The following is a 19,038-nucleotide window of genomic DNA, read 5'->3' as shown; positions in this document are numbered from 1 at the left end:
GGATTCACTAAATTTAGACACCCCCCAATGATTTTTTTTTTATCCTGAGTAGAAAGCCCCAGCAAAGGTGTCAGAAAATGTAAATTGTGATTGTGTCTGTATCCCACCTTTGCTCAAAGCTTCTCTTGCCAGCAAGTCATTAATCCTGTTGCTGCAACTGCCCACTGCAGCCTTTTGCACTGACAGAGCACTTGCATTCCAAGAAGATAATTTCCTTTCCCTGTGTACAGGAGCCAGCAGTAAAATTTTATCCAGGAGAAAGCAGTTTACCTAAGAAAACACTAGCCAAATTTGTTCTGTTTTATTGGACAAATGTGAGGAAACTGTATTGTAATATATGTGTGTTTCTGATAATAAGTATTTGGGGTTTGCTTTTTTTTTTTTTTTTAAGGGAAGACTTATTTTTTCTGATTTTTTTTTCTTTTTACTTTCTTTTTCTGATTTTTTTTTAAAAAAATAATTAATTGTGGATTGCAGCATGGGTTTCATAAACAGAAAATTAATCAAACTGCTTTGAAAATGTCTGAAGATACTTTTTTTTTTTTTTTTGTTATTGACTTAACTGCTGTGGAATTAAGACATATAAATTACTCATTGTGTCATTCCACCACATATCCATAATATGATGATTGCTACAGAGCACACAAAGAGCTGATTTACCAGTCTCTCACTTTCCTTGTCTCAAAGCAATTGTACCACATGAAATTCGTAAGTCAAATCACAATAATTTTAGTCCTGGAAAATGAGTCTCATTTTCAGCATTTGAGTCCTTATTCTTCAATGCAAAATGTTTGTGTATATTTTCTTTTCCACACTTGTTAATATTTCATACAATTTTGAATATGACTGCTTTGGCTAGACCAATTCTAGGTAAAATAGTTTATTTGTACTAATTTAGTGTATACTTTTTCATTCTTGAACAGAGTGAAATGTGAAGTAGAAGTAAATGATCATAAAAATGTGAAATTCTCAGTTTTATGTGCACCCCACTTTCAGAAATTAGAGGGAGAAACTCCACTGTTGTTCTGCTCTTAGGATCAGCCTGAACCTTCAGCATCTCATTTCACATGTTACTGCAAATGATGCATCAAAATGGAATTTTTCTTAGAAAGAAAAGTATTGTTTTTCCTGTTTCTGCATCTCCTAAAGAGACCTGGCAGAAAGGGCTGCTCATTGGGATGAGATCTGCCGTCTAAGTATTAACGGCAGTGGTGCCTCCACAACCCCAGGTAACTCAATTCCTGTTTAGAAGTAAGATGCTTATAATGCTAATGGGAACATTGTATGAAATTATTTAATCTGTGGGCAATCAGGCCAAACAAATCCATGAATCATTCATAATCATCCCTACACATCTGCACTGCAAGAGATACTGTTAAGTACAAAGGAAAACATTGCAGATGGGGGAGGGTGAAACAGAGAATAAGGTAGATCAGTACAACTGGCATGAAATACATGGGGTTTCAACCAAAGATTATTTTATTGGCTACAGGCCAAGTCCAAAAAATAAATGTTTAGAGCAGAATTTGAGTTCCTAAGTCTAAAACAGAGATGGTGGAAAAACCCCAGTGAGCTGTGTCTGACCTTGTATCACGCCTAGATTCCCAAACCACGTTTCCTGTTTATACAGAAGCTATATTCTGCTGTGTGGAACCTCTCTGTGTGCCTAGATCTGCACCAGTTCATCAGGGCTGAGCAGCTTGGCACTCTTTCATATCTCAGCTCAATCAGGAACTAAAAGCTTTGTGTTGCTTCATTCAGTTCCCCAGAGAGGCTCAGTTCAAGAGGTAATCCTCAAACCTCCCTAAAGGATGCCAGTCAGACCGAGTCTTGACAACTGGAGCTGTACCTGTTCCCTATAAAAGACATTTCTGTGATCCCATAGAGCAGGTAGAGCATTTATCCAGGAAGTGGAAGGTCTGAGTTCAGGGCCTGCTCTTTGCAGATCAGAGATACCAGTAGCCATATTGATGTCTAGGTAAGTGTTCACATGAAACCAGCTTCAAAGCTTGATCACTCACAGTCTCACCTCCATCCCCTGCACAGGGCACTCCAGAGCAGGTGATGAAGCTCTGTACAAGGATGCTTAAATGAGCACTGATGTGTTCCTCTCAGATCTGACTAATGCCATGCCAGCAGATGGGGCTGAAAAGTAGCTGAGAGGGTGGTGGTAGTACTTCTGAATGTAGCTGTGCCAGGGGCCTTCCCCTTCAGCATGTTCCTGCTCTTAAGGAAGCAAAAATCTACATTCATTGTCTAAACTATTTCAATATGGAAAGCTGATTTTTTTAAAAAAAGAGATAAGTTACCAATTTTTAACAGAAATGCTCCTCTCAGCCTAGCAATACCTACTCAGGAGTTTGAATTTGCAGCTAACAGGTTGGGAGATACAAGCAGCACTGGCTGCTGGTCAACTCTCCGGGAATGCCTTCAGTGAATACAGGTTTGGGAATTACCACTGGATGGCAATCTTGTGCCACAGAGGCTGTAACCACCTGTGATTTTATTTGGCTGCAAGCATTGACGTTTTTTAAAGGCTTCCACTTCTTCCAAATACCATCATAGAGTGACTCCATGTAAGGCATTTCGTGTAATTTAGAGTTGCACCAGCATAGCTGGGACAAGAATATGAACCAGATGGTGAAAAGTGATATTTTGACTGTTAATTCAATTGATAAAGTTTTGAACAATTTATGAGACATAAATCCAAAGGGCAAGAGTAGAGGCACTGGCCATGAAAGACCAAGAGCACCCAGCATCAGTTCTTCTGTGCTGTTACAATCTACACTAAATTCTAATCACCAACCTTTAATGTCTTGTTACAAGCCAGTGGCTTTACCCTGAAGACTGCTGTATTATACCCAGTATTCTTTAAAGGTACAAGAAATTTCTACTATGGCTGTCTTAAAAAAAAAAAAAAAAAAAAGTTATCTTAGTTCTGGAAGTCAGCATTTGAAGGCTTTGTTATAAGGTTTTCAGTCTATGTATTTAGAATGTTTGGAGAGTGCTTCAATAATTTCTAATCCCAAATATTATGTTTTTATTTAGGAATATTTGAATAATGGCTCATTTTTTCACATAGAATAATCATTCTGTAAAAGTCAACATTTTTTTCAAAAAGTATTTAGGTTTTTTGAAAAGGAATCAAGTTTGGACTAAATCTGCATTATTAAAAAGTGTTGATTTTTTCAGCTGTCTAGTGGAATAGAAGCCTATTTACAATAACTCTTTAGTAAAGATAACCTATTTGGTTTCATGTTCTTTATACTTGTTGTGTATCAATGGGGTGTGTGGGAGAGCACCAGGAAATTACTGCAAGTACATTTGAACATCAGGGAAATATCTTCCCTAAATTTGTGCTTCTGCTCCTTTTCTGTTGGTAATGATGGTGACACCTCTTTCCCAATAAGAGCTTCAGTTCCCCAACCCCAGACTGCACAGTACTCTAAACGTTAGGAATATCTGACAAGTTCAAGAACTCCTTCAGTAAAGTCATCTTCTCTACCTTCACTTGCACCAAAACTATCACGAGAGCTGGTAACCAATTTAAGCTGAGGTGTTTTCTATTTTGGGGCTGGTAGCATATCTCTGGTTTCAGCCAGGGAAGGAAGTGCTCAGAGTTTTATCACAGCCAGATCTTGTGATTTACTTGGCATAACTGGAAGAAGGAAACTGTGTAAATATGGGCTAAAGCTTATTCTTGGGAAATGCACAGTTCCATGGACTTGAGATCTTTATATTTTTGGTTATTCCTTGCTGTCACTTCTGTTCTCTATTTGTAGTATGAGAATAATAACCCACAAATTCTGTGATGCTTGACAGAAGAATTCCTTCAATGGGCTAAACGTACTCAGAGGCAAACCTGTCAGGCTCAGGGTAAGAATGTTTCAGCACACCTTTCCTTCCCTCCCTGGTTTTTAATTCTAAATTAAGAATTGATTGTAATGGCTGAATAACACAGCAACTTGAATATACTCAGAGAATAGGCTGTAAACTATTGTCTTCTCACATTTCTGCCCTTCTGTCTTTACACCTGATGCTGGGACTTAGAGCATTCGCAGTTGACAGCATAGTCTGCAAATCCCCTATAAAGAGCCTGTGTCTCACCCAGTTTGGTGTATATACCCTTGCCATTCACTGAATAGCTGATAGTTAATGTAATTTTTAAAATCTATTTTGTGGCAATTCGCTAGGGCTGTGTTCTTGTTTGTGGTTTCTGTGTTTTAGCTGTTGTAGATATTGGTAGTTGAGAGAGATGCTCTTAAAGAAAAGTTACAAGCTCTAGGTAGCATAAGTGGAGATCCAGGGAAATAAAGGGATTTGCCCAAGGTCACATGCATGTTTTGTGGCAGTGTTAATCTACCTGATCTGATTATCTAAGGCTTGTAGGCACCAATGCATATTTAGGTGCATGTATCAGCCACAGGAATGCTAAACTGGAGAAGTTAGTTTGGGGAAAATAAAGAATAAAGGGCATGTACTTGAAGACTTCGCAAGAAATTTCTGCTTTCCCATTCTTTGAATACTTTGGAAATACATAAACACTTGAAATCTGCATTTTAAAATGTTGTTCCAAGCTGGAATAGCATCTGTTAAATGCAGTTAAGAAACATCTGTTTTTCCATTCCTGGAACCCTGAGCTGAGGCAGCCGTTTTCCTGTCAGCTCTGCTGTGGAGCAAAATTGGTTCAATAGGTCATTCTGTTCTCTCCATTTCTTAGTTCTCAGTTTCCTATTAAAAAGATGGGCAACAGCATGAGTAAGCAGGAGGGGAAAGGAGATTCTGTGTAATGTGTGTATTGGCCTGTGGAAAAAAATCCATTTAGCTTCAGACTGAGTTAGATAACTGGTGAGAGCAGAGTTATTAAGCATTGCAGTGAACACCAGGGATTATGTGGAGCTGTAAGATTTATTAGCCCCCAAATAGTTTATCTTTCATCAGTGGAAATAACAATCTGGTACAAATCCCACTGAAAACTAAACAACACTTCACATTGATGGTCACTGGGCTCTGGATCTGACCCTCTCTGGTATTGCTGATAGATGGCCTGGTGGAAGCTGGTCACCAGTACACAATATATTGGTTGCAACTGTTGTTAACTCTGATCTGAACAGCTCCAGACTGGATGCAGCAATTGGAGGGCCAGCAATGGTTGTATATAACCATCTTTTCCACCATCACTCACTCCAGTGGAGTCAATCTGAGAACAGCTGGGAGGGAGAATCAGAAGAAGAGTTCAAAGGCCTCCTGTAGAGAAGACCAAAAGCATATTGTGTAGGTTTAAGTTCTTACATTCCCAGGTCTCTGTGCTTTGACAATGTCTTGGACAAACAAATACATTGTTGAGAACTGCATATTTTTTTCCCTTCATCTTTTAAGAATAGGATAAAGACTCATAAAGGCATTTAGCTGCTTATGCTCCCCCTCTAATAATCAGGCATTAAAGGCATGAATAACATTGAGATTGTGCACCATGATCTGATATTTAATTAGCAATGAAAATCTATATCATTCAGTCAGTGGCATTAAAATTAGGTTACAAGTACACTGAGTTGGCAGAACCTTTTGTATGGTATCCTTACTGAAAAATGACAGCGCCCCTGTTTTGAAAACAACTGTATAAGGACATGATGTGACCTTCTGTCATGAACATTTTGTTGACAAAAAAACCCGACAGGCCATTGGAGTCCTGTTTCTTATATGGATATAATTTGGCATCACTCACGTTACTTAAAAAGCAAAACTAATCCAGAGGAAGGGTTTCTTCTTTTTTTTTTCCTTAGATGTGACCTTTCCCTTCCACTTTGTGAATTTAAAATACTGAGGAAGTGAATCCTAATCGGAGGAAGAGTTTCCAAAACAGAATTGGAGATGCAGCACTTTCTGAGGCAGGGTCTTGCAAAGTGCTGATGGTATAAATTAACTGAGGGGGATCAGGAAACTTGTGAAAGGCAGATAGTGTGCAGGAAGGGAAAAGGGAGTTGAACAACTAGTGGGTAGTTGCAAGCAGCTTCCTGATACTATTTACATGGTGAAACATTTTGTTTCCTCCAGAGCAGGGTTTGACTTTGCTTTCATCATTGCTAGTGTAAGTCAAACGCTGTTATTTGTGTCATGTCTGGCTTACATTGCCCAGCATTCACAGTCTGATACTGACATGACCATTCCCTAGCTAGACTGGAGTGATCTAAATCTACATGAGGATATAGTCCTCCAAAACCCAACTAAACTACAGACAAATGTATGGTTCCATTAAATAAGATCTAGTCTGACTGCCATGAGAGACTGCCATTTTACTTCATGGATGGCAAAAAATAATAACGTGTATATGAAAAATGCTATTGTCAATGTATAGTTTGGAATGGAATGATGCAGGTTTCTGTGATGCCTGGGTTTCTAGTCCTTTTTCCTCAATGCTATCTTCATCTGCTTTCTTCGGTCTCATATGATTTTTGTATTTGCCATATATGCACTTTTTGTGCAAAAGGGAAGGCTCAGATTGAATATTAGGAATTTCTTCACTGAATGAGTTGTTAAGTTGGAGCAGTTTGCCAGGGAAGTGGTGGAGTCACTGGAAGTGTTCAAAAAACAGGTAGCCACAGCACTTTTTGATGTGGTTTAGTGGGCATGGCCATACTTGTTTGAAGGCTTCACTTGATGATCTTGGAGGCTTTTTCCAACCTTGATGATTCTTGATTTTGTAATTTGTCTGAACACAGTTACTGTTGTTTGCTTGGAGCACCAATATCTGGAACTGCTGTGACTTACAGAACCACACTCAGTGGTGTGATTCAAACCATCGGCACCTGTTACAGAAAACTCCTGCATGATGTGAACACAAACGTGCTTCTGCATGCTTGAATTCCACGTTAGTCCCACTTTTCCTCATGGATTGTCTCCCACCTGGAGCTTTAGGTAGGAACGAGGGACATCTAGTGGCTCAACAGAACATGGCAAAGGAAGATGTTCTGCCCCAAAAGGTACGTTGTTGTGCTGAGAAGACGGTTCAGTGAAAATTAAGCTGAAGACTGTCTCAGTAGTTGAAATGTAGTTTCAATATATGTAATTCCTGTAACTAACAGTCAAATAATCTGTGATGAATTTTATTTTTGTGTTTCTATCTTCTTTGAAAAGGTGGGCTGGCTTTGAAACTTACGCAGCTTAAATTTGTTCAGTACCTAATTTCAGGAGGACAGAACATCCTCTTGCACTAGGAGAAGCTGAGATACAGCATATGTAGATAAGAAACAGAAACAAATCACACAACAGAGTCTTAAATATTTTTTTGATTCCCTAAATCAACAAATTTATTTTATGCATGGGAATTCAGGATGTGATTAATTAGACTTGGTGATACCTGATACCTTTCAATGACAAGAAATGAATGTGAAGAGCAGTTAAATGGAACGTTTTTCTTTCTCTGCAGTGTGTTTCCTATTTTAATATTTAAATAATGAGTCTCTTTAACAAGCAACCCACTCTGAGTCATGTTTTCCTCTTTCCCTTTTGTTCTTATCCTAACCTGTAACTGCTTGTCATCCCAATAGCTTTTATTACAAGAGATGAGGTGCACTTAAGAGAAGCAAAAATATCTGCATTGAATTATACACTGGTTTTGTATTGTGAGCCCATTTGTGCTAGGTTTGCCATTCTGTCTTTTTCTGGTCTGTACTAAAAATATGGATGAAGTCTATTATGATGCTCAGACCAGGGCACTGTTTGACCTCTCAACCTGCAATAACTAAAACTGAAAGACCAATGTCAGGTAGTCAAGGGTGTAATCTCTGAATGTGTCTTGTTCCCATCCTAACCCCCCAAAAAAACCAAATTCCATTGATGCAGACAGAGCTGGAGTATTTTGCCTGGGGCATATGACTAAAGAAGTATTTTGCCTGGGGCATATGACTAAAGACTTTTTTTACATATAAAGAGGGAGGCTTCTCTGCAAATGAGAGCAAATCATTGCCAAATATTAAGACAGATAATCTTCAGAGAGCAACAGGAGGCATTCTGTCTCACCTGAAATGATGATAAAACCTGGAAGCCATGGGAGTGAGAGTAGACTGAGAAAAGACGAATGACTTGTTATTTTGCAAAGATGTGTAACTTGGGAACTTTTTAAAAAGAGTAAGGAGTGATGATATAGAAAATCCTCTGCTAACCAAGAGGATTTTGTCTTCCTTTTCCCCTCTGAATAGACTAAACTAGAAGCTTGTAGGCATTGGTAGTCAAGCTAAGGAAATCGTGAATAAGTAAGCAAATGGCTCTCCCAGCCCAGTTCCATGTGGAGCCCTTTCAAAGACCCTCTGCTAGGGGTCAGGGAGGGATTCTCAGTCTCTGTGTGTGCCATTTAAATGATATAGGAGCAGTTATTTTTAAGTTGCTCAGCTCGCGTTAGGAGCTTGGAACAGAGAAACTGGATCCAGTAGTTCAGGCTGGTGTTGCTGAGGGTAGTTAATGGTTTTTGTTTCATCAAGATACACTGGAAACAGGAACTTTATTTATGTCCTACAATTAATGCGTTGTGGAGAGAATATGGCAGCAGAATGATCTTATAATCATTAAGATTAATGAAAATGTTTCTTTACAGTTGGGTATTAGCAGCCTTTATTTATGTGATTGAATTTGCAGGTTTTAAACTCCTGAAGTTTTAGTTGAGCCAAGAGGCACAATGTTGTTGAGATCCCATTTATCTCCAGATTTGTCTCAACAATAGTTCATTGTAGAGAGAAGTTGCCATGAAGAGAGCTTTGACAGGTTTCTGTTTGGATCTCTAGTGAAGGCTACATTTAGGATGTGAACATGGATATAGCATGTTGCTGGCAACATTCAGGCTAGTATTAGGAAAATGTGAGCTGGAGTTTGTTTAGCTGGCAAATAATTCTTTCTATTTCAGAAACTTCTGGGAAAGAATGGTAAAGCCAAGGTACACCTGATTATATGTATGAACTATCCTGATGCAAGTGTGGTCAATGACCAGGATGAAGAAAAAGAAGCAGACTGGCTTTTTAACAAATATTAATTAAATGTGAACTTTTTAAATTTCTACTTACCTCTACCACTGTGAGACTCTGGTTACCACAATTCCACTTTACTGATTAATAGGGCAGTGCAAAATGAACCTAGAGTTACCTGAGTTTTAGAGTGAATAATTTTCCTTGTGAAAAAATCTAGGAAAAATTAACAGTCCTGTACTGACCCCAGATGAGGTGAAAAGAGCATGTTTTGGGGAAAGGTTGGATTATGCCTTGGACAGATTTTGAGCAGAAAGAGTAAATGGGAGAGCTGAGACTCAGTACCTGACATTCTTCTCACGTTAACTCTGTTACAGTGCTGGAAATCAGCTTGCATTCCTCTGTTCTTACTTCTGTTGATGCTGGAGTGCCAACAGCACAAAAGCTGTGACTGCTCCACTCAGCCTTCCACTCCCACTGCCCTGGTGCTTTGCCCCTGGCCCTGTGCAGGCATAGGTATATATTTTCTGACTAATACAGGCACACACAAATTTCTATTGACTAATCTTCCTCTGGCAGGGTGAGTCATCATATAGGAAAGGTTGTTTCTGCTTATTCTTTGTTTGGATTGAATCCAGTCAGAGTTCCAAAAGGGCCAGGCCAGTACCTTCAACACCTATGACCATCTCTGCTCTCCCATGGTAACAGAGAGAAGCTTCGAGAGATGTGTGCAGCTTCAAGATTTCAGAAGGGAAAGATCTTCCTTGGAAACTACTTTGAAAGGAGCTGGCAAAGTTCCTGGTAAGAACTTAGCCTTTTCTCCATCTGTCAAAACAAGGCATAATCCTTCCCTGCTTCACAACAGTCTTGGGAGGAATCATCAGTTATCATGTTTAAATCACTAAAAGTGATTTCCTATTACAAATCACCTAGGCTTCGGCTCTTATGAACACAAACTCATCTCACCCTTCTTAAAGATCTTCTCCCTCTTTTCACACACCTGTATTCTTCTGTGCATTCTACTATTCTACTATTCTACTATAGCAAAGTGCAATTGCTGCTAGCACTCCTTTTATACACCTGAGAGCAGTTTTGACAATCACACTGTATTTTCCTGAACAATTAAATAATCAGCAAAAAAAAAAAAAATTCTTCTTCAATTTCTGTTCTCCTTTTTATCAGTGTTCTGTTCTACCTTTTTGTTGGAAAATGCTTTCTACCTCATATTGCTGACTACTTAAATTTCTCATCACTTCTCGAACTCCTTGGTATTGTTATGAAGAAGAATATCTGCATATATCTATAAAGCATTTTTTAGTCCAGCAGTCTTTAAGAGAATTAACTGTGATTGAAACTGGAGTTATCTATAAACAGTGCCCTGTATAAATATTATGTGTTGCCTATGTTTGCATGCTGCAGGACATGTAGTTCTTTCTTCAAAAAGCAGCTTTCTCTGGAACAGAACAGCAGCAGACCAAAAGATCAGAACTGCTTTAAATGTGAAGTGTACTATCCAACTGGAATTGCACAGGGAGCCAAAAGAGCAAAATGCTCTGGAAGCTCCTGCAATCAACTTCATGCCAGAACTGGCAAGATATTTTTAGCTATGACACACTCTTGAAGATTTATTTAGGGTTGTAAGAGGTACCCAAATCTGGGGGTGGTGACCACTTCAGTTATGGTCCTGCCTTGTCATCATCCAAGTTCTCCTCCCACACACGACCTTGCCTGACCTGTGAAGCAGTCCTTGCATTTCTTTCTCCCTGCCATGATTCCTTTTACTCCTTCTTATCAGTGTCTCTCCTACTAAAAATGTAAAATCTTGGCTTTTCCTCATTTCCTCATGCTATAAATCCCTTCCACCTCTTTCCCAAGCCAGAAATTTCTTCCCTGTCCAAGTTTTCTACCAGATGCTGTATGTTAGCATAAGGAAACCTCCCAGCCTTATATATGTACATGAGAGAGGAACATGAGTTACAGTTCATATGGACTTCACAGTGAGGGTGGTCAAACCCTTAAACAGGATGCCCAGGGAGACTGGAATATCCACCCTTGGAGATATTCACACCTGGACCAGGCAAAGTGTTAAGCAACCTGATCTAACTTTGAAGCTCTGTTTTTAGCAGGTAAAGGATGAGATTATCTCCAGTGATTCCTTTTAATCAAAATTATTTCATAATTCTAATTAAATCTCAAAGAAAAAGAGGAAGAAGGAGAACACACAAGAATCTAAGAAAAATATGGTTTTCTGGCAAGAAGCAAAAAGAATACAACAAAACAAAACAGAGCTGTGCACAGTTATCCTGCTTTTCATGCTCACACTGCAGTAACTCAGGATGCAATCAGAGAGATGCTAAAATCTGCAGAGAACCAAGAAGAGAATGAACACCAACGTGTCTGTGGTTAACCAAGGCTTACTTCATGTGTTTGACCTCAAAGCCTGGTTAGAACTGAGTGTGTTGTCTTCAGAATATTCTCCTCTGAAATATTCCAAGGCACCATCTGTTTTATTTGCTGCAGATTCAGAGTAGGAGCATGATGGAGACAGTACCCACCTCCTCAGAGCTTGGGCTGAGCAGTGACCCAGGTGCTGCAGCCAGATGTTCACTGGAGATTAACCCCCTTGGGGCTGCAGAAGAGTAGGAGTGCACCAGAAGTGCCCCTGCCCCCTTCATGGCAAGCAGCAGTTCCAGCTCTCTTGTCTTATGAACACTTCAAAGGTATGGTTTGCAGTCCAGTGTGTGAATACATGAAATGTCCAAATCAAATCCAGAGCTGTGACAAGTCTTTGCTCTTTTAGGAAATCTCAGATCCAGGTGATCCCCTCTATAGGTTTCACAGTACTAGTAAAAATCAAGGTGAGAGCAGAGAAACAAAAATATACATGTAAACTCTATCACAGTTTTTTTAGAAGGACTTCCCAAATTGTACAAAAATTAATGTATTAGGGATCTTAAATCACTCCTCCAACTCATAAACAATTTGAGAATTCATTCCCCTCAGATCCTTCATTCCAGAGTACAAATAGTTAAAAAGTCCCCAGAATCCTTATGAAGAAAATGGTTCTGTGCTCTGGTTTATTTTACTACTGCTGCTGGTTTATTTGGGAGATGCATCACCACCAGATAAACAAGCATTGATAATACCAGCATCTGTTTAATAAATAATATATTATAAAGTATTGTTCTTCCCTTATCCTCTTAAATAGAACAAGTTCCTGAAATTGAAAGTCCGCTAACAAAAGGTACAAATAGAACAAGAAATCTGGCAGCAAAATATTTCTTCTTTAACAATAGAGCTGCAAGAGCAACACCCTGTTGTGCTGCTCAGTAGAAGAGTACTAACAAATACTGAAACATAAAATGCCTGATCCCTAAACTGATTTAATATGATAAGGGTCCTCCAAATCCCAGCCATTAAACAAAAAACCAACACATTCATGAAAATTATGATAAACTATAGTATCATTCATGGGTAGCCTTAATGCTGAGTCTGGGATGAGTTGCATGAACAAAAATCGCTGGAAATTTTTAATACAAAAAGAAGAAATTTGAAAGGCAAGCACAATGACCACCATAACAGAGAATGTAGCAATTCCTAACACAGCATTAAAATGTTGCTTGCTTGAAATCTGGGCTAAATTTTCCTATGAGTGTGTTTTATGAGATTATAATAGAATCAAAATTATCCTGACAACTTGAAAGAAAAATGAGTGGCTTAGTAGACGAATTGATAAAGCTGGAAAAGACAAAGAAGCTGCCAAGCATGCAAATGCTGCTTCGGATCTGAAGTAAAAACAGAAAAAGCTAAATCCAGGTAAAGAACAATTGTACTGACTTAGGACATCTGCTTTTCTTCAAATGTTTATTAATTTCTTTTTTAAAAGCTGTAGATAATGACCTGGTAAATATATTTATAGTAATATATCCCTGCAAATGATTTCTGAAGCAGACTTGTAATTAGAAAAGGATCTAAGGAGTAAAACTTAACCTGGCAAATCTGCACAAAATCACATGGACTTTTTATAAGATTTAAAATCCTGTTTGCTTACATTGCTTTAGAAAATATTAATGGGATTCCTGAATCACATAGATGCTTTAGAAGATTTTACTTTTGCTGAGAAAGGCAATGAACAAGTCGGGATGCTGGCAAGGAGTGGATACACGTGGGTCCCTGTTGCTTACACAGACCCAGCTGTGGCTGCAGACCCAGCTGTGTTGGGCCTGGGTATATTTACCTCAGCATAGCTGGTAACAAGCTTGAAGCTTGAGCTCTGACAGAGGCAGCAGCAAGCATTGCTGTGAGGTGGCTCAGCTGTAATAAGTCTCTTAGGCTAGTCCTACTACTGATGCAAACATAGTTTTATAGGTTTTTAATTTTTATTTATTGGAACTTTCCACTGGAAAAGGTAGGACAGATAATTTACAAAAATCATTTTCTCTTATTGGCCATTCAGGATTTTAAGCTGTTACTTTTAAAATTATCTACAACAGTTTCCTTGTTTTTAGAATGAGTGCATGATATCATATCCTGAGCCCTTCCCTTTTCTTGTAACTTTCTGAGGCACTAGGAGTCATCCAGCTACAGTCATCATGAGGATTGGCCTGTAAAACTGTAGCGGAGCTCCTGCCACCTCCTGCCTGCCTAATTCATACTCCTTAAGAAACTGCTGCTCTAGGACGAAGGATCCTTTAAGCACAGTGAGTATCAGCTGAGAAAGCAAACAATTTATCCAGCTTATAAAGTTGCATCAGAGAATGATCACTGCTCTGTGTGTTTACATTTATGTATAGTTTGGGGCACAAAAGTAAAAGGAAAACTTGCTTGTCAGTATTTGACACTGAAGTGGAGAAGGGAGTTCCCTGGCCCAGCTGGGGTGGGAAAAGGAACAGCAGCAAAATGGGAGGCTCTCAGGGCGCAGGGATTGGATTAAAGGTGTGGGCTAGGTGTAGAAAAGCTACATGTATTGTGCTAGGCAACATACCTATTTGCTGTGGATGGACAGAGAGACAGGGAAAAAACTGGCTGCTAAAATGTATGTACAAGTAGCTGTGCCCAAGCACATGGTACTGTATCAACGCTGGGTGACAAACACCTCTTGTTTGTTCTTAATCTGGTTTCGTATAAGGAATGTAGTAGTACTGGCTAGTAATGAACAAAATAAAAGAAGAATAAAAGAAATAGTTGTCTTCAGTAATCTTCACTCATCCCTAAAGCATGCAGGTCGAGTACACATTCACAGTGAGTCATTGACTCTTTTTAGTATAACTATAACCTGTGGTGGTGTTACTGCTGCATTTTTCCATCTTGGTCTGTAGCTCTCAAATGCAGAGCTAAAGGCTCTGTTACCATTGGTGGAGGGCCTAAGGTTTATTTCTAGATGTCTCTGATGTGATAATTAGTAGAAACTAGGTAAATATATAAAGAATAAATTTATTATCATTATTTATTATAATATTTAATACATATATGAGTAAGGTAATATGATCCATGTTTCACAGTGTAAAAACTGTTGCAATGAAAGTACATAAATGACATGTATTTATATCTACCAAATGAACTTGCAGAACTTCTGTGTTAACCTAGAAAGTTGCTTTTAAAAGGATAGAGCCTCTGAATTTTCCTGTGTCTGTTGTCCTTGTAGAATACCAGGCACTAACTTCATTCCAAGGTTGTAAAGCAGTTATGACCATGCTTTACATAAAGGCCTCGATCTAGGATTAGATGAAACCAACAGAAAGCAGCAGTGATATTTCTGTGAATGCTTAAGATAACAATAACTGTCTTCAAAAAAGTCCTTGGTGATGTGAGCAACTATTCAGGAAATGTGTAACCTCTGCATATGTGATTGATGACATTACTTTGGGTTTTCACTTTGCTCACTGTGGTTTTGACCAGCTCCTTCATAGGGTCACAGCATAGTGTTAGTAAAAAGCATTGCTTTTTGTTGTCTGTTAAAGTGCACTGTGAGATAAAAACTCTTTGGTTAAAGAATTGCTGATATAGTTAGTTTTATGATAGAACAAACCTGACATTTTCCATAACATGGCTATGGTAAGAGTAGCAGGAAGCTAAAGATGTGCTGTGTGCTGCTCAGCCTCATTAGCATGGAGATTGCTGTACCAGAGATCACCATTAGAACACCTCCTCCAGGCTTCTGCCTCCCACAGTGGCCTGATCCAGCTGCAGTCCAGAGAGATCAGCTGTCAAATGTGCTTCACAGGTGATGTTTTTACATGCCTACCAATTAGTACTTTTACATGTCTACTTGTTAACAATTGTCTTGTACCGTGCAACGTGAACAATTTGTAACTCTTTGATTTAATAGAACGTTGCAGTGGATATTCTCGTTTCCATAGAAATGTTTGTTTCTTGAATTCACTGAGAACTTGGTTCCAACAAAGTTGTGTGGCCATGAGTTCAGTAAAAATTCTATTTTAGAAAAACATTATTTCATTTTTCTGGATTTAAATCACTGCCATTCACTTCCATTAAATGTAAACTTGAGTTTTTTCATTTCAGTTGAGTTTGGTGTTGTATCTACTGAAGAATAATGATATATTTTTATTCCTGCTTATAGTTTGGTCTATCTAGTTTGTGGCAATGATGTTTTTTTCAACTTACAAACTTATTTCAAGGGCTTGACTCATAGTTTTAGAATTCTCGAATATGTGATGTAGACAGGCCACTAGGTTGGCCACTTGCCCTAGATGAAGCCATGCTGAATATCTCAAATCTCCTCCCTGTCCCACATGTCCTTTCCTGATTTCTTACACCTGCGTATTGAGAGTTCTTGCTCTATGGAAAATAAGGAATTTTTTTTTTTTACTAGAATTCAGGGGCCTGACTTTACTCTTCACCTAACCGCGATATCCCTGGGGACTGCACTCCACCAGTGTGTGATCACGGCACCCAGGCTGCTGCCAATATTGATCTCACCAATTAGCTCACTTGTGTTTCTGACCAACAGGTCCAGTAGTTAATTATGTTTTGTCATGCTTCAGAAATCCAAAGAAAAGAATTAATCAAATGAAAGAGATGTATATCTTCCTTTACAGAAACTCTGATTCTGCTCTTGTACCCTGTTTATATACATCTTCAAAAATAAAATTTCCAGCACCTTGCGTTCAAGAAATGTTAGGTGCATAGCAAATGTTTAATTAAGTAATCCCACACAGCACTTGTGAGGCAGGCTCCTTCATTTTACAGGTGAGACAGAGTGAGGCAGTAAATTAAGTGACTTGCTTAATATCACACAGTGAGTCAGTGCTAATGCTGAAAATAGACTTTGTCTTCTGGTTCTTTTCCCTGTATTTTAATCATCAAAGTAGACTCAGCTCTAAAGTTGAATGAACCCCTTAGTCTATTAAAATAATTGTTCTAAATTTTGTTTAATGTTTTAATCATCTAAGCAATACTGAAATATTTACAAAAGTTTTCCTTGCTTAGGACCTTTTTGTCTTTCTATTTCAAATATTGCTTCAGGTTATCGGCTCAATATGTTTTGTTTACCGTGATCCTGAACTTCAAAAATATAATCTAGCAGATATCCACAAAAAAAAAAAAAAACAACAAAAAAACCAATGCACTTTAAAAATGCCCTTAGCCCTTAAAACTCAGAGCAATCTCCTTCAGTCAGTATAACTTTTTTCATATTCTTGTGAGTATGGGGCCGTTCCACTTAATAATACCCATGGCTTTAATTAATGGAGCACGTTGATGTTATTGGCCCACAGAAAGCAAAAGATAGACTGCTGGTTATGCTGTCATGACTAAATGAAAATACATCCTATAGCACAAAAGAGCAACAGCATGTTAAGAAATATGTGCTTAGAAGTGCAGTACTGAACTACATGCTGGGTCATCTCTGAATAAACTGATAGAGAAAGAGATGCCATCCTTGCAGACCTGTTTAAATTAACAGTACCCGTGTTCAGGCGAATGAAATGCTCTAGCAGCTTTAGAGCTTTCCTGAGCACAGTCTACAGATTTGTTTATGCTGATAGGACATATACAAATTTTTCCAATCCTTGCCGTGTTACCTGTTTAATAGTGTTCTTCAGCATAGGATAGAATAAATGGCCCAGAAAATATGTACATAGGCATAAGACTTAAAGATGCTCAGGAAAGAGGAATGGGGGAATAATATTACTGTGGCTTGCTCCCTGTTAAACCTGAGTACAGACATAGCTGTCTGTTACACAGCCTTACACAATACTTTGTATCATACAATATTTTTAGTGTAGGTGAGGCAAGCAGCAAAGGCTGCAGTCAGCTCCAAGATTTTTGTAAAGACTTTTGCCATATGTAATGAATTTACATTTTACATTGTGATGTAGGCAGCCTTACAACTTAATTAAAATTTAACAACAAAATACCTTAAAAATTCAACTGCTTCATTGCTGAATGCAAATAAAACTAGGTGGCAGAATCAGTCAGTAAGCATTGGCATGCTATATTTATAGAAACAACTCTAAAAGTAATTTAATGTGTTGTACTTGTAAAGATTGTTACATCTTGCCTACTGAATTACAGGCTAGAGAGAATGTTTCAGGTAAGATGCCAAGGAAAGATGTTCCAAGAAGGACATTCTGCTTCCTCTTTGGGGTTGATACTTCTACTTTACCATGTAGTTTTCCTTTGGGCTTTATCTTCTTCTTAAAATGTTAACTATGAGCATATTTTGCACTTTGTCACTTGGGCTGTGTAATCAGTGACCAGCTGTCCAAGACCCATCAGAGTACCACTCCAACTTTGCTTTCGGTTTTTGCTAGAGAGTAAGAGGTTTTACTCAGACTTCAGCAAATATCCTGAAGCCAAGTGATGAGCAGTTTGCAAGATAGTGCTGTGTCTGTGTACCACTATCAGGGGCAGAGATGCTGCCTTTCACAGGGTTTTTGAAAAGCAGGCAGGAGTTGTTCAGTACAAATTGGGCAAAGACAGTTTTGTGACTTGTATAGACTTTGAAAACAAACCCAAGAAAGCAACGCAAGTAACTGATTTTTTTTTTGGTAGCTCTTCATTTATGTCTCCTTTTATCTGTAGTTCCTATTATTAATCTGTTAAGTCAAATGGCAATAGTTTGAGAAGTTGAAAACTTTAATCAAACATTAGACAATATTTTTAAAAAAACAGGGTTCAAAATAAAATGCCCAGGTGTTCTCTTCCTGATTGGGAATAGGGAAAAGAATCTGCTCTGTGTGTCTGACTAAAACTAGCCAAACCAGTAGAAATTAAATACATGAACATTCAGTTCATGGGTACAGATTCATTTTCATTAACAATTCAGCTAATAAGTATGAAGAATGAGTCAGCTTGAGAAGAGAAGAAATTACTTGTGGATAATCTGAATGAGAATGGGGGATGCATAATACATTATCACATTTGAGAGGAGTTCTGACAAAATAAGGGCCTTGAATTTGGATGCAGAGAGTTATACTTGCTTCATCTATTATTGAAGAGAATAGATACAAGCCAGCTTCTGATTAAGTAGATACTCTGCTTTTTTACATAATTAACATTATTTAAGGTCCTACTTTCAGAGAAGACCTCACTGTGTCCTGCCTACCTTAAGTAATTGGATTATTGGTCACTGCTCCCTGGCAGGTCTGTTGCAGCCCTGTTCTGTTGATTCAGCACAGAAAGAAAACATTTTAAGAATGTCAGTTCTTCAAGTAGTGGGGATTATAGGCATGGTAACAGTACATGTTTGTGAAAGGTATCTGCTGCCAGACCTCCTTCCCCATGATGGCAAGAGGGAAACTGAGGTACAGCCACAGTGCTGCTCTGAAGAGTTCATATAGTTAATGTGTTATTCTTTAGATTTGATTCACAGAATTGAGAAAGCATTTGTGGTAATGTGGTGCTTATACATAAGAGCCAGAAAATGAAAGGGAAAAGAAAGTGAAAAGAAATGCATAACGAGGGAGTTGGCCAGTTTATTTCCCAAGCTCTTCCACTGGCCAAAGCACAGTGAAAGGGGCAAAGCTAAGCAATAAAAGTTAAAAAAAAATCCAATATGAGTTACCTTAAACACTATTAATTAGAAAAAATCTTTCTTGTCTGCATTGCTAATGCCATATTT

At 38.4% G+C, this 19,038-nt stretch overlaps 1 protein-coding gene across 1 annotated transcript in view; it reads left to right on the top strand.

Moving 5' to 3' along the window:
* The first annotated feature begins 13,533 nt into the window (after window positions 1–13,533).
* Window positions 13,534–19,038, top strand: part of RALB (RAS like proto-oncogene B) — a 47,663-nt gene continuing 42,158 nt past the window's right edge. Inside the window, exon 1 of the mRNA XM_038142523.1 lies at window positions 13,534–13,654. The gene's annotated coding sequence lies outside the window, so the exon portion shown is untranslated. The remainder of the gene's footprint in view (window positions 13,655–19,038) is intronic.

The sequence above is a fragment of the Motacilla alba genome, chromosome 7 (genome assembly GCF_015832195.1).
Source record: "Motacilla alba alba isolate MOTALB_02 chromosome 7, Motacilla_alba_V1.0_pri, whole genome shotgun sequence".
NCBI classification, from domain to species: Eukaryota; Metazoa; Chordata; class Aves; order Passeriformes; family Motacillidae; genus Motacilla; species Motacilla alba.
The sequence above is the reverse complement of the archived record's forward strand: the minus strand, read 5'-3'. Positions and strand labels throughout refer to the sequence as shown.